Consider the following 11,184-nt stretch of genomic DNA (forward strand, 5'->3'; position numbering starts at 1 on the left):
GTAATTTTATATATGTATATATGTATGTGTATGGTGGTGATTGGGAACATATGATTGGTTCAGAAAGCATGATCATAGGGGTGAGAGTTCACCTGTATGGAGTGTAATGAATGACCATATGGTATCATTTTACTTAGTACTCAACGGGGTGCGGTGTTGGAGAATTATATCTCCTTAGTGCCTTTCGAGGTGTAGCATTGGAGATTATCTTTTTGGTGTCTATTATGGTGCGGTGTTGGAGATTTGAACTCTTTAGTATCTATGTGATATAGTGTTAGAGTCAACGATACCTCATTGTATGTATTAGAGGAAGCCATATTCAGGAAGTGAGATATAACACCTTTGGCTTGGTTATTCTACTATTGAAGGTGAGCTCTAGGCCAATGAGACTGCATATTGTCCAAGGCGAGCCTATGCTTCAAGTCAGGATGATTTCAAGGTTCGATTGGTAGTGATCATGCTATATGCTAGAAAAGTGGTGGAAGGTGGTGAATTGTGGTGAATAAAGTTATAAAAAAGGTAAAGTAATATGTTGATATATTTTAAAGTTAAACATATGTTATATGCTATGTTTATCTATATATTATGCTATACTTATTTATAGTTGCATGTGATAGTCGAGAGTAGAGTTATTTTGTTACTAAGAATTTTATCCCACCCCATGGTTACACTTTTACAGGCTAGAGCAGTGATCTATCCAAGGGAAGACAGTCTAAACTGGCATAGTGGTGCTATTGTCATGGAGATTCTGGAGTTTATGTAATGAACTAAATTAATGTGAATCTTGTGTATATAAGTTGCTATAAAATGTGCATGCATGTTTGAATTGTAAACTATGGGAAAAGTGTAGTAAATTCATGAATCTTAGCCAAAATGTGAAAATGTGTAGTGAAATGATCAAACAGGGCTAAGATTTAATCATAGATGTGTTAAATGTGTAAAGTTGTGATTTATGGTGAATTTGTGGTGAAAATGGCTAAACGATTCAGTTTGTGCTCAGTTTTTAATAGAGGTCAACAATGGAAATAGGCTATTGAATGGCCAAATTTAGACATGTATGTATATATGTGATATGTTTTAGTCAATTAGGTGCAATAGGTCTTTTTGGACTTAGTTTAAAGCCTAGAATGGTCTAATGAGACCATATGAGCAATTTGTGCACTTTGGTGTGCTACATTTTTTTTTATAAAAATTGACTTTTTACACCTGGGAATCTAAATTTTAATTAGACTATTAGATTGTGTCCAAACCTATTTCATGAGTTAGCTTATGAGTTAAGTTTCATGTGGGCGCTTAAATTATTCTAATCGGACATTATATGTGGAAACGGCACACGTCGAAAGTTCATCTTATGTGCTATCATATGACAACAGCAAAAACGGATTTATGGGCTGCGGCATATTGTATAAAAAAGGTTAAGGTGTGTGGCTCTGTATGTAACATCTTGAATTTTTTAATCCCATAATTAGCTATTAATTAAGATTTGGATGATTTCTTGATAGTTTGACTTGTTGGGATGTTGTATGAACATATATGGTTGAGAGAAGTGCGTTTTGGGTTGAAACAAGTACACGTGGTGAGAATAAATTTCACTGTGCCACGTGCTGTGGCTTCTGGTGCATGTGCCACAGCACATGGACCAGAAAATAACTTCTTAAGTCATGTAATTTTAGAAGGGAGAAATTGAAAACACATGAAAGGAAGAAGAGAAGAAGGATAAGTCAGTTAGGGTAAGCCATTTCAGGTCATTTGAAGGTGCTTTTGATCAATAACTTAGCGTTAAGCTATAACCTTTACCTTCCATTCTACCTAAATTTCTATGAATATGAGTTATAGAGAAATTGAATCGGTGAAATTGTAGGTATTTGATTACTGCCTAATAGTAATAAAAAGGTTCTTGAGAGTTAAATTAGAGCTTTGCCACTGGTTTAAAGCTGAACAATAGAGCTTTGAACTCGTAGGCTCTATTTGGCCCTAAGTTAGAGAGAAAAAGGGGTAAGAATTTGATTTGAATAAAATAAGACCAGTTGAGGTGATGTAAAGTAGTAATTGAGTAGTAATAGACTTATGATGGATAAATGGGAAAGAATTTATAGATGAATATAGCTATAAGTAGTGAAAATGTATTTTTGGTCAAATTGGACCAAATGACTAAAATATGCCAAATGTGTTCATATTAGTATATTGAACGTGTGAGTTAAGAAAGGAGGTTTATGATAAGCTGTTGTGGTAGTTGAAATCTATGGGTAACCTTTCTAGTGATAGAAGAGTTGAGATAATTGAATAATTTCCTTTATTTGACTATTAATTGTAACTGTGTGTAAGTATGCTATGTAGTGCATAAAAATATTTTAAGCTAAGCATGTTTTATAGCATTATGTGAATGTTGCATGAAAGTGGCTTTTTAGCAAAGAAATGAGTAAGGAAAATGTGATTTCATATCGTATGTGTATGTATATGTTATGTATGAGAATGTATATAAAGTAGTAATTTGGAACATATGTGGTTCAAAAAGCATGATCATAGGGGTGGGAGTTCACCTGAATGGAGAAGTGGTGATAAGACTATATGGTATATTCTCCCTAGTGGCCGACAATGTGCGGTATCGGAGAATTATACCTTTTAGTGCTCTTTCAAGGTATAGTGTTGGAGAAGATCTCCTTAGTGCCTATTGAGGTGCAGTGTTAAAGATATGGGACTCCTTAGTGTTTATGTGATATGGTGTTGAAGTCAATGAGAACCTATTGTGTGTATTAGGGGAAACCATAATCTAAAAGTGAGATAGAATACCTTTGGTTAGGTGATTATACCACTAAAGGTGAGCTCAGGGCCACTGAAAGTGTACATTAGTTTAAGGTGAGCCTATGGTTTTATGTCGAGGTGATTTGGAGGCTCGTTCAGTAATGATCATGCTATGTGATGCTAAAGGTTACTATAAGCGAGAAAAGTGGTAAAGTAAGTGTAAAAGTGATGAAATTACTTATATGAGTATTAATTGAAATGAAATTTATAATATGTTATATTAAATGGTATATTATGCCTTAGTTCCACATAGTTGCATATGATAGTCAATAAGAGTGAGTTATTCCATTACTGAGATTTTTATCTCACTTTTGTGGTTACATTTTTATAGGATAGAACAGTAATTAAGGCAAGGGAAGAGAGTTTGGACTGGCATAGTGGTGCCATAGTTGCGAGACCCTTTTGAGTTTGTGTAATAAACTAATGAACTAAATACTTGTGTATATTTGTGAATATGAGTTGACATAGGATTGCATGCATGTTTTGAGTAGTGATTTTGTGAAATCTTAGCCCATTTGTGTATATATGTGATGTAATGAGTCAGGGGTTTAAGATTTAAATGTACATGAGTTGAGAATGTTGTGCTTTTAGGTGAATCTTAGCCCATGTGTGAAATTATGATAAAATGAGAAATTCGGGCCTAAAATTGAGAATACATATGTTACAAATGTGAATATATGTGATTATGTTGAGAAAAAGGCCAAGTGGGCCAAGTTGTGCCAAGTATTGGCAAATTATAAAAATTTATGAAATGTGGAAATTGGCCGTTGAGGGGTCAAATTTTGATATATATATATATATATATATAATTGTGATATATTGTAATCAATCAGGTGTATTAGGTCTTTTTGGATTTGATTCAAGGCTTTATGTGGTCTAATGAGAGAAAAGGATTGATTTGAGTACTTGGGTGCGCAAAATTTTTAGAAAAAGTTACTTTTTACACTCGGGTGTCCAAATTTTGATTAGACCGTTAGATTGTGTCCAAACCTTTCTTATTAGCTAGCTTATGGGGTAAGCTTTGTGCAGGTGATTGAATCACTTCGATCGAACGTCGTATGTAAAAACGGTGCATGCCATAAGTTTGTCATTTTGTTGTCAAAATAGCAGCAGAAATTTTGGACAGGCACATCGTGGCTCATGGTATCACATGCCGCGGCACATGGCTGAGAAAATTAGGCGTGTGGCATAGTACGCATACTGCATGCCGCGGTGCACGGCCCAATTTTCAACTTAATTTTTGTGATTTGAAATGAATGCAATAGAGATAGAAATGCTTATAGGTTGTGTCCACTACACATTCATATAGATATATTATGGTTTTTAATGAATTTATGAAACAGAACTTTAGCCAAAGGTTTTCAAAATAAAATTTTATGATTATTGAATTGGTGTGTTTATGTGGTGATTCTGTTAATCTTCTCCTGTATTGAGTGGATATGGGGGAAGGTTATATTTTGGTATTAGTTTCTCGAGTTTCGAGAGCTCCTTGTGGTTGATGCGTTCATTTAGATATATGGCAACTTATAATTATTCATTACACAACTCTTTCCCCGACGTCCTATTTGTTTCTTGATTTCATCCTTAGGAGAGGAGAAAATAGTACAGTATGAGGAGAGGCACTTGTGCTAGTGCTTTGTTTAGGTGGATTGTAAAGGAGGAGCAAGAGCTAGAAGTTCAACCAGTTTAGTCGTAGAGGGATAGAAACGATGAGCTACTTAAGGAGCTTAGGGATATGATGGTAGATATAAGCAAATTGTTGGGGATCATGACACAATCCTAAGAGGTAGAGAGCAAGAAAAAAGAGTTGAGGCTTCGAATGTTTTGGGGCATGCAGAAGCATATAGTAGACCTAGACTATCTCAGGGTTTGGGTAGTAGACAAGAGATTCCTGACACTGATCCATCTATTAATTGTACTTAAAAGGTGTTTGTTTGGTTCAACCCGGCAACATTTGATGGTAGTATAAGAAAGGGGAAAGTAAAGCTGTGGATTGAGCAACTAGAAACCATCTTTAAGGTGGTGATCTATAGCCTTAAGCAGAAGGTTATGTTGGCCACAGTGTAGTTAGTTAGTGCTGCCAAGAGGTGGTGGGAGTTAGTAAGGCTGACTGGTTGTATTCGGTTGTGTTGGGATGCATTCAAGAAAGTTTTCTTTGATCAGTACTTCCTGATCTTGTTCAAAACTAAGAAGGAAGAGGAATTTCAAGCGTTTAGGTAGGGATACCTTGATGTGGAAGAGTTCATAAGGAGGTTTAATGATTTATCAGCTTACTCCATATATCTCCTACACAGTGGTGATTCAAAGTGGAAAACTGAGTGGTTGTTAGAAAAGATGAGACTTGAGTTTTGACAGTAGATTGCATTGCTTGACGTGACAACATATGATGAGATGTGCCATAAGTTGAAGGTAGCAGTTAGGTGAGGTAGAGAGGTAGATGCCGAGAGGAGATGATAGTGGGAAGATTTTTATCCCTTTTGGTTTCGACAAGCAGAATCTCAAAGAGGCTTGGGTTTAGTGCAGGCAATTCTAGCTCTTTTGGAAGGAGAGGATTTGTCAAAGTATCTCATTCTTGATGTATGTAGACAAGGTCAATGCAAAGAGGTGGGGTGTGAGAAATGGGCCCCCATAGTCTTCGAGGTAAGCGTCGAATATTCTAGCTTTGACTTTAAGTACTGGAAGGACACCCTAGTGCAATATTTATGGCTGATCTCATTTGAAAAGATGTTAGGCTTGCTTTAAGTATGGCAAGTCAGGTCACATAGTGAGAAAGTGTTCGAAGGGCAGATTTGAGGGAACTAAGCAGTATCTACTATTCCTGGTCGAGTATTTATGATTACGCAGGAAGAGGCCAAAGCGTCTCTGAACCTAATCAAAGATATGATTTCTATTTGTGGTCACTAAGTAGAGGCATTGTTTGATTCGGGTGCCATGCATTCCTTTATGTTTGAGAAGTTTATGAATAGATTGAAATTGTCATTGCAAGAATTACATGTGCTTGTTAGAGTAATGACGACTTTTGGATCATCTAATATCACAAGTAGAGCTTGTCAAAATGCGAAGATTCAATTTGAGAATAGAGTTTTCAAAATCTATTTGATTTGTATTCCTATGAGAGGAATAGATGTGATTATTGGCATGGATTGGCTAGCAGCGAAGAATGCTGCGCTTGATTGTGCCAAAAAGGTGGTTTCACTAGCGGTGTTATGTGTAGTAGCAGATTCTTCAGAGCAACCTTAGTCTAGGGTTATTCTGTCATTAGTTTGTAATTTAGTTGAAATTGATTTTGATGTAATGAAATATATGTTTGGTTGATTGAATTCTTGTGATTTTACTTGGTTATTTCGGCCATCTATGGAAATATACATAGTGTTATGTTTTTCTATTGATGTCTCTCTTGCTTTGCTCTTACATAGTCTTGTGGATAAGGTTGAGACATTAGAGAGTTTCACTAGGGTTTGTCTAACCTTAACAATTAGTCAATATAAAATCAAACTAGGGAAATAACCTAAGGACAGTAGTTGATGACTTAGGGAATTGAACTAGCCAGATCATATTTCTTAGGATAGTCTTCATAAGGAACTATAAAAAGGCCAAGAAGAGAAATCAATCATTAAAGCCATAAACATTGATAAAGATACTGATTCTTTGACTATTTAAACTCTAGAGTTCCATTTTAATAAAAGGGAATTCGCACTTTAGATTAGGATTTAGCATTTTAATTCATTATTTGGAAGCTAACCACTCTCAACTTTTGGGTAATTTATCCACTAGACAACATCATAATTGAATTGAGCTGCTCACTAGGGAGATAACCTAGGGTTGACCCTATTTTACATTAGGGTTAAAACTAGTACTATTTTGATAGGTGTATGATTCACCTTTATCACCTTTCAATATGGCTGTTAACAAAACATATTCCTCATTCAAGAAAGTACTGAATCCTTGTTGCTTGCATAGCATAGTATAAGTGAGTATATGATGTAGCACCCTATGTGTAGGAGGCATCGAAGCAGGATTGGTCACAAGCTTGTCTTCTAGATTTCACTCTAGCACTAATGTATTGCATATATTAGCCTTCTAAAATAAGAAGTCATTGATCATTGCTATTGAACCATCTGAAGGCAAGCCTAGTAGTAGGATCAAATAACTCTTAGTGATATCAAAGGACTGACCTCTAATAGTGACTCGAAGCTTCTTCCCCTTTTTAAGAATCTCTACAGATCTATAGAAGGCTTTAGTCACTTCTTCACTGAAGGGTAGGTTTAATTCTGGCATACTCTTTTAAGGCGCTAGAATCTTCTTCACTTCCCTTCCAGCTCATTCAGATTCACACACCAGTAAGCTCCAAACTTTTTCTTACACACACTCTCCAACAGTTTCGAAATTCTTCCTTTAGTCAGATTATCACAATAACACTCAAAAAAATTTAAAGAAGCATCCATCATCATTTTTCCTTTCTTTTTGATTGGGCTCTACACTGTAGCTTTACTAATATTCACATTTCTAGATTTTCTGAGATAAGTAGGAACACCATGAGTTGTCTTCTCAAAATCTGACTTATTAAGCACAGAAGCTTGACCTTTAGTAGTAGACTTATTAGACCTAGTACCTTTAGGATTATAAGAAGCAGCATTATCATTGGTAGCCTAGTTTGACTGAATCCTAAACTTCATAGATGCTTATCACTTCTTTTGAGCACTAGCAACTTGTTTTGCTTTTTTTAACACCTTGATTTTATTCTCCAAAGTGCTTATTCTCATTCTTTTTCTCTTCATAATGAGATCATGAGCTTCATGAAAGTCATCCAGACTAATTCCTTGATTTGCAAGGGACTTCTCTATCGTTTTCCATCAAGCCATCTTCTTGGAAGAGTGGGACATAGAATTAGATTGAATCATAGATTTAAGAGGTGTAATTAGATATTAGGTTTAGGGTTTTTGATTAAGTGAGCGTTTAGGAGATAACTACAGAGGGAATTTGGTTTTGGTAAGAGATGGTAATTGTTGGGCTAAGACGATCTCAGTTTCTAAAGGTAGGTTTTGTTTAAGGTTTTCGATATACCAATATGCATTAGTAGCCATTGGATGTACATTTGAAAAGAACAGTTTAGATTAAAGGATGGAGATAGAGAAAACTTACCTTCTTATCGGTATGTTAATTCACTATCAGTATTTATTATACATACTAGTATAATTAAGATATATTGGTATGAATTAGGCTCTTATAGAAGCCTTGCTCATACCAAAATGTACATTTGATAGTAATATGCATGAGAATACTGGTATACTATAAACCTACTAGTATGAATAAGGCCATTGTGGAAGCCTCATTCTTACCAGTATATGCATTTGATGCTGATATATGTACTATACATACCAGTATAAGTATGATTTACTAGTATGTGTATTTGTTCTGCTGCCTCCTGTGTAAGTTAGGAAGCATATGGGGCCAAAGATCTAATGGCAATCTCCACTTTGTACCTAATACTGGCCTCTAAAATCTATGCTTTATGGTGTTCTCAATTCCACTTTCGCTTTTGTGTCTAAAATCTATGCTTTATGGTGTTGTCAATTCCACTTTCACTTTTGCATCATGACTTGCGTCTACAAGCATATGCATTGCACTAAAGATTAGATTACTTATGCAACATTAACTAGGCAATCATATTACAAAAAGTTCAAAGTGCTTTACCATGAATTCACTATTGAAAATATGCCTCGACACTTGACCATCGTTTTCTTTGTGGTCACCCACTAATGTTCTAGCTACTATTGTCGCCAACTATATATAATAAAAAAATAGGGAGACAAGACAATGGCATTATGCATTAGACAAGTCAAATCCTTTTCAATCACAAATTTTACTCACCCTATCATTTACATATCTTCTTACCTTAAGACAGAACAACTCAGACCGAGTAAGGTTGTATTCGTGCATATCCACAAATATCCAATTGCATCCAATACTTATCAACTCAAGGGTAAAAAGACTTTGTATAAGAGATTTCATTACACTGATAATTCAAATAAATGAAGACTGACCTCTTTGACTCATATTGGCTGCAGGCAATCGTGCAAAGCTTGAATAACGCTTTATTTTCAACATCCAATAGTTTCCTCTTCTTCACATTCTTAATTGTGATAGTGTATCGTACAAATGGAGACTTCCCTAATGCACTAGGTTTCTTTGCCCTTTCAAATCTCCTTAATTTACTAACAACTATATCTTATGACTTTTGCTTATTTTCCCTTTCTTTATTCATTCTCTTATCCACTATTTACTCCCTTTTCTTCTTTGTCTTTATTCATCTCTTCATTGTCTTCTCTCTCTTTTGTCTCCTCTTTCTTCTCTTCATCCTTCTTGTCTTCATTGTCTTCTCCCTCTTTTGTATCCTCTTTCTCCTCTTCCTTTTTCTCTTCTTCAATCTTTTCCCCCTCATATTGTGTACAAAATATTTCCTCTTCCTCCTTTTCGTCTTCACTTTTCTCTCCGTCTTGGTCAATATCTTCTTCACTCTTTTCTACCACTTCTTCACTATCATTTTCCTCTGCTTAGTCACTCTCTTTTACACTATTTTTTCTAACCTCATCTGTGTCTTGAATGTCAGGACCTTTCCCTTCTCCCTTTTTTTTTCTGGCAATTAGTCAACATTGACAACACCCTTAGTGAATTGTATCATCACTAATTCATCCAGCACCTACTTCTTTATCTTCAAGACCTCACCAGCAATGTACTTTTCAAACCTTGAATAAAAATCTCTTAGCGGGTCTGGAACTGTTGCACTGAATTCCAATTATGGTTGCTATCTTGAAGTACTTAGTATAGAAGTACAAAATCCCATCTGTGCTTCTCTTCTCAAGGTTGACCCTATCATTAATTTGTTGCTTTGTCCATTCATTCATTGTTTTTGTATCAAAAAATCCATCCTTTTTAACTTGCATGAAAAACCTGCACACAAACAATTCAAACAATCTAAATAAACAAAAGTAGTAAAGGGATCTATAACTAAACATTAGGAAACAAATAAGAATTCATATATACCACTAACAAATACATGTAGCCACTAATGTTTCTTATGCCCTTGGAATCACCTGAATATAACAACTGTTGATATTTCTCTATTGCTTTGCTCAGCTCATCTAGCACAAGAGTTGCCCAATCAAATTTTTCCTAATAGTTGCTAATAAACTCTAATATTTCTACCATCTTATTGCTTACACATAGACTGATAGTAGGACAAAGCAGAGTACCAAGCATATAAAGTAAGAATAAAGCCTTAAATTCCTCCCTTACACTTCTAAACATTATCTTCTCCTTTATTAGATTGTAATTCTTAGGAAAGTTCTGCCTTGACTTGCTCTCTATTGATCCCTTATTATATGGCACCTTAACTTGCTCACCTTCATAGGGTAATCCCAATAAGTTGGGCATGTCTACAGGCTTTATTTCTCTCTGAATGTCTCTTAGTGTCAACTTTTTGGTAGGGGGTCAAAAGGGAGGATGAGCTTCTTGAATAGGCCACATGGTATTCTCTTATAAGTTATGTCTAGTAAGCACCCAAAACCAATGTCATCAACCCTTTTATTTAATGAAATATCTATCTTTCACATATTTAACAACCTCAATGAACTTCACAAGTGAACACCAAGTCGTAAATGGTGCCAATTACTTCCTTCTCTTGTTACTTGTTCCTCCATGCTTCCTTTTCCTCATTTGTCAACTTCTTCCATTCTTAGGCTACCTTCTTATGATTTTGTTCAATTCTCCCCTTTCCTTTTTTGCTTTCATGAAACTTCGTTACATATAGATGCTAGCTTGTAATACCTGTCTCACTAGTCTTTGCCCTATGCGAAAGAATTGTGTCTTGAAGTAAGGCTTGTGAGCATGGTGAGTTTTTCCCTTACTGTGCCATGCACCGTGGTACACGCTGTATGTGCTGTGACGCATGGCACAAAAAAGTAATAAGTAATTGCATGTTTAGCTCGTTGAATTAGAAGAGGAGAGAAGGAAAAATGAAAGCACAAAAGAGGAGAAGGTGGGGATCTGCTAGGGCAGCCAATTTTAGGAGCTTGGGAGACACTTCCAACTAATAGCTTGTCAAGTAAGTTTTGTACCACCTTTAGCTCTGATTCTACCCTAATGTCTCTTAATTTAAGTTATAGAGATATTAAATTGAAAATTTTTAAGGCATTTATTTCTTACCCTTTAGTAATAAAAAAGATTTTTGAGAATTGAATTAAGGTTTTGCAACTAATTTAGAAGTTAACAATAAAGCTTGAGGCTGTAGGCTTAAATTAGCCCTAATTTAAAAATTAAAAAGGGGTGAAAATTGGTATGGGATGGGTTAGAACTTATAAAAGTGATGGAAAGGTTAATTTG

Source organism: Prosopis cineraria, unplaced genomic scaffold, assembly GCF_029017545.1.
Source record: "Prosopis cineraria cultivar Desert tree isolate PC_DT_omini unplaced genomic scaffold, ASM2901754v1 PC7, whole genome shotgun sequence".
Taxonomy (NCBI): domain Eukaryota; kingdom Viridiplantae; phylum Streptophyta; class Magnoliopsida; order Fabales; family Fabaceae; genus Prosopis; species Prosopis cineraria.